The following is a 5,824-nucleotide window of genomic DNA, read 5'->3' on the forward strand; positions in this document are numbered from 1 at the left end:
CCCATTGGTAGTCAGAACCATGTGGGCTGCAGAAACCCAGAACTCTACCCTGGCCCCAGCCTCAGTTCAGATAGAGAATGTGAAGACAAAAACTTGGGGATGGGAGTGCATATAGGTTAGGTTGCAGAGAACTGTGGCAGGGAGCTTGAGGGGAATAGCACCTCACTCAGGGTGGGCTTCCCAGAGCTGCAGCTGGGCTAGTTCACATAGGCAGCCAGGTAAGCATGAGCTCTCTCCCAGGCAAGGTGTGCAAGCAGAGACCAGAAACTGGAGGGACTCCCATCGCCTCTCCTCCATCCTGCTGGGAGAACTGCCCACCAAACATCCTCTGTCCTATTGGGGGCTTAAAAGCCATCAGCCGTCTGCCCCTGGAGGTGGTCACTGTGGCTGTGGCTGTGCAGTGCTCTGGCAGATCCCTCCCCTCCCTACTTTGCTGCCTCTTCCTTAACACAGGAGTGGGTGATCTCAGGGCAACACTTTCCTTTCTTTCTCTGCACTCAGCACTGAACAAATTGCATTTAGTCTCGACATCTACAATAATTTTCTTTTCAAACAAAACCACTAAAAGTCTGTAACCAATTTGCAAAACCATAGGAAGTCACCTTAATTTCAGGATGCATGTTCCCATGCTTTCCTTGAAGGAAATTTAAGTATTTCTCCAGAGGCTCGAGGACATCTGGAAAGAGACCGAGGGAGGCCAGTGTGGGAGATCCCAGGGGCCTCCTCTCCTGCCTTCCACATCCTTTCCATTTACCAAGAGCCCTCAGGTGGGGTGATGGGTTCAGTCCTCCTTCTGAGCGCACTCGTGTACACATGCCATTCCCCTGATCACAGACCTCTTCCTTCCTTCCTGAGGAGATCCAATGCTCCCAACATGGCTGACTGATAAGGTCCCCAGATCTGGATGAACCAGTACCTCCACTCAGTAGTCCTTCTCCTTCTCCTCCTTCTTCTTATACCAGGGATAGAATCCAGTGGTGCTTAACCATGGAGCCACACATTCCCAACACTTTTTTATTTTAAATTTTGAGACAGGGTCTTGCTGAGTTGCTTAGGACCTCTCTAAGTTCCTGAGGGTTTGAACTTGCGATCCTCCTGTCTCAGCCTCCAGAGTCGCTGGGATTGTGGACATGAGCCACTGCACCCCAGCTTCCTCCCATTTCTTTTCTTTTCTTTTTTTTTTTTCGAGAGAGAGGGAGAGAATTTTTTTAATATTTATTTTTCAGTTCTCGGCAGACACAACATCTTTGTTTGTATGTGGTGCTGAGGATCGAACCCGGGCCGCACGCATGCCAGGCGAGTGCGCTACCGCTTGAGCCACATCCCCAGCCCGCCTCCCATTTCTTGATGCCATGCCACTCCCTGACTGACTCTCTGCTCTCGGGATTCGTACTCTATGCTCTTTTCTCTCTTTCCCCATCTTTGCCTAATTAGGGCACATTCATCCTTTGGTCTCAGTTTATTTGCCTCTTTCTCCAGAAAGTTCTCCTAGACTCACCAGGGTTCCCATAGCCACTTGTTTGCCTCTTGCCAAAGCCTGCTGAAATTGTCCTGTACCTGCCTGGCCACATGACTGTCAACTCCTTTGCTGCTCAGTATCTCAGGGCCCCACACAGTTCCTGACACAGAGAATGTACCCAGAAAGTGTTTGTTAAATAAATGAATGAATAACCCCCGAATTGCCTTCAAACTCAAGGCTGATCTTGACTGAACCTCCTGCTCCGAGTTCATTATCTCAGGCCCTGGATGCTGGGCCTGAGAACTAGGGATCCCTGAGTTGATGGGAGGGAGAAGTGTGTGTGTTTAGAATTCTTTTCTAATGTGATCCTTTTACTTGGGGTTGGGCCAGCTGAGGGCCGTCTGTGAACAGGAAGCAAGAAGGAGAGCTGAGCTTGGGTTCTCCCACCCAATCTCCAATTTGGAGGAAATGCAGCCTGTAATTTGGAGGGCTAATTTGGTCTGGGGTTAGGAAGGAGCAGACTCTGTATGCCAAATAATGCCATTTTCTCCCAGTAGACGAAGCATCCCTTCCCTGGAGACTCAGGACCTCTGCTCTCAATCATAGGCCACACTACTCCAGTGTACCCCCTGAGGTCTTACCTGGGACTCCTAAAGAGTTGGATGGCCAGTGCTCATCCAAGGAAGAGGGAGGGAGGGAGAAACCAGGGGCCCAACTTCCTTAGCCACTGACTGTCCAGACAAGGGCTCCCTTGGGGCAGAGGGCCTCAGACATGAAAAGAACCAGCAGAGGTCTCCAAGAACCAGGACCATGTGTGAACACTGTCCTAAGGTGCTCCTGGCCAGCAGCTTGTGCCCTGTAGGATGCTTAGGAGAAACACAGGGAATTGGTCATTGTAATGACCTGACTCAAGAAACCATATTCTCCAGCAACCACCTGACTCTAATTCCTGCTACTGTCTAAGCCCAGACACAAAGTCACTTAATGTCCCTGCCAGCAGGAAGGCCACTCTCATTCTGCTTCTAGCCTTTGGACACCTTTCACTTCCTCCCCATGAAGTCCTCTGTGACCACCAGAATAATTCAGGAGCTGCCTCCTATTTCCTGTCTTGCAGGTGGTTGGTTGCTTCTCCATCAGGACACAGGGTCAGTGAGAATGAGGCCTGGTTGTGGTCACTTTGGTGGCCCAGATCGCTACCCAGGGTCTGGCTTGGCAGAGCTATGATGATAGACAGGCAGAAAGGCTGCTCTGCTCAAAGCTGTGTGGACTTGGACTAAGCCTGGCACTTTCCTGGACTTCAGTTCACTTGTCTGTGGGCCAGGCACACAATACTAGCCCAGTGTTTGCTGAACAAGTGAACAAATGAGTGAAGAGTTTGGTTAGATGGTCTTCAAATCAGCTGGGTACAGTGGTGCATGCCTGTAATCCCAGCAACTCAGGAGACTGAAGCAGGAGGATCACAAGTTCAGAGTCAGCCTAGAAACTCGGCAAGATGTTCAGCAACTAGACCCTATCTCAAAATAAAAGATAAAAAGGACTGGGGATGTAGTTCAGTGTTAACGTACCCCTGGGTTCAACCCTTGGTATCCATAAAAAAAAAAAAAAAAAAAATCTTCAAATCCCTGGCAGCCCAAACCCGCCATGCTTCATCCAAGCTTTGAGCCTTTCTGCCCAGATACATGTCAGCAAGGACTGGCATTGGCCTTGGCATGAGTGAACTGGGCAGAAGCCCTGGGGAAGGTCAGAGCATGAAGGAGCAGAACTGAAACCTGTGCCCTGATGGGGTGTCAGGTGACAGTCCTCAGGAGGGGTGGAGCAAAAGGGTGACAGTTAAAGGTACCCATCCTGCGCCCCATGTTCAAGGACACAAGCCAGCCTGAGGACAGCGCACCATCCCTATGCCACACCTTCCAACTCACCCACACCCCAGCAGTTCTCTTGAAACTTCTGCTCAGCTCTGTCTGTCGCTGGGGCTGGTGATTCACACACTCTGTTCTTCTTTCCTCTTCCCAACTAATTATAGCTACTGCGTGTTTTTCCCCCTGGAAAAAATGTCTTCTTAAAAAAAAATATATCCCCAAGCCAATGGTAATTAATTTGGTGAGCATTGCTATATACAATTTAGATTGACTCCGAGGACAGACAGGTCCCAGTGTGGGGGTGTCTACTGACCAGCAGAGGAAGAACCAATCTGGGATATGGGGTGCACATGGGGACATGCAGCAGAAGCTCAGTCCAGCTCCCATACAACCCATCATGGCTCTGGAAACCTGGAGGATAGCAGTCACAGTAGCAGCCATGGGGGACTCTACTGAGAACTACCATTTGCTGGGCACAGAGTCAAATGCCTGTCATGTGCTTGAACATTTAATCTTCAGACACCTGCCAAAGCAAGCCTAGATATAGGCCCCACTCTCTAGAAGAAGAAACTGAGGCTCAGAAAGTCATCCAGGGTCACACAGTCATCAGTGACGTAAGCAGAGGGAGGTCCATGGCCATTTTAAGCCCTCCATGGGACAAGCAAGCATGTGGCCCTCTGTCCTGTTTCTCCCTCACCTGCCTTCTGGGCATTCCAGCAGCTCTCTTGGAACAGGACCAGAGCTGAGACCACAAGTGTCGCCTGAGCTCTTCCCACTGAGCAGAGGTTGGAGCAGATGTCTGAGTATGTGACCTGGCCAGATGGGAGGGTCCCAAAACAACAGACAGGGGCAATCTGAAACTAGATTAGAGAGAGAGCCAGATAGAGCTAGAGGAGACAGGGAGCCATAGGGCATCCCCCTCTCCCCGCAGACAGACAGAGCAGAGACGGGGGCTGAACCAGAGACATCCTTGGCTGAGTCCAAGACCAAGGGATAAAGATAAAGCCCAGAAAAACACTGGGTGTGATGGTGCACACCTTTAATCCCAGTAGATCAGGAGGCTGAGGCAGGAAGATCACAAGTCCAAAGCCAGCCTCAGCAACCTAACAAGGTCCTATGCAACTTAACAAGATCCTGTCTCAAAAAATAAAAAGAGCTGAAGATGTGACTCAGTGTTTAAGCACCCCTGGGTTCAATCCCCGGTACCAGAACCAAAACCAAAACAAAGCGAAGAAAAGCAAAGCAAGACAGAAAGACACAAGAGAGAAACTGAGCAAAGAGAGTAGCTGGAATCCCCCAAATGAGCGCAGAACAGCTAAGATGGGAGGGAAGTCCAGGTCCGGAGAGGCAATTCTGCCTGAGGACCAGGGCAGGAGGTCTAGGACAGAGCCCAGAAGAGAGGGAGCAGAAAGATGGAAGCCTCAAACTTTCATAGGGCCAGGCCCCACTGATGGAGCTCCAAGGAGTCAGGGCAGGCATTGGGCCTCCAGGTGAGGAACATGGTACCTCTCTGCCATTATCAATCCAGGAAGACTGGGGAGTGGCCCCCAAGCAGGTGAGCACTTGGACCTTGGGGCCTTAGGAAAGCCAAGAGAGGATGGGGCAAGGAAGCATTCCCCTCCAGCCATTAGGAAATATCCTCTCTACCTGCTCTCAGGGCCAGAAAGAGGCCTGTTCCCTCCTCAGCTGCTCAGACAGGCCAGTTTTCTTTAGACTAGTATAGGACTCTACATGTGTCCCCAGGCCCCTCAGGACAGGGCCTGCGTCCCCAGCCCCCAGCTGGGCTCTGCCTTGGCAGTCCAGGAGGTGTTGACAGCCTTGCTAACCACAGGCAGCCGGCCCCTGGCTGCAGCCATCACCTCCCCCAACTTCTCTGGACACCTGACACAGCCTGCCCTGGGTCAGGGCTGGGTGCCCAGGACCTGTGAGCCAGGCAGCTGTCAGGATTTCCGGCGCAGTGGGCCTCTCAGCCACTTTCTTGTCTGGAATCTCCTGGCCAAGTCTGCACTCTTCTGGGGTCTGTGTCTGGACCCAGGAGCATCTGTTATGAGAAAGGAGGGGGGACACAGCAGGGAGCAGGTGGCCTTGAGTGGCCTTGAGCCCAGAAGATTAGGCCCCGGGGAAATGCCAGTGGGCCCCAGGAATGAGGGAAGAAGAGGCTGCCAATTCCAGGGCAGGGGTTTGGCCAGTGCTGGGGACAGGTGCCTGCACAGTCTCTTCACTGGTGGTCCCAGGAGCCTACTAAGCCTGAGATGCTGTGGTGACCAGAGCATTTTAATGGAAAGATTCTTTTCCTGGGTCCCCCAAACAAACCAGGAAACCCTTGGGAATGACTCATAGAGGAAGGCAACACAGGGGAACAAGGGGTTCTGTCCATTCAGCTCAGGTTCTGGGGAGACGACTGACCTCAGTTTCTTTATCTATAAAATGGGACTACCTATAAATCCTTCCTCAAAGAGGACTGTGAATAAAAAAGATTTCACACCTGAAAATGAAACACAAATGG

Source organism: Callospermophilus lateralis, chromosome 10 (genome assembly GCF_048772815.1).
Source record: "Callospermophilus lateralis isolate mCalLat2 chromosome 10, mCalLat2.hap1, whole genome shotgun sequence".
Classification (NCBI taxonomy): Eukaryota; Metazoa; Chordata; class Mammalia; order Rodentia; family Sciuridae; genus Callospermophilus; species Callospermophilus lateralis.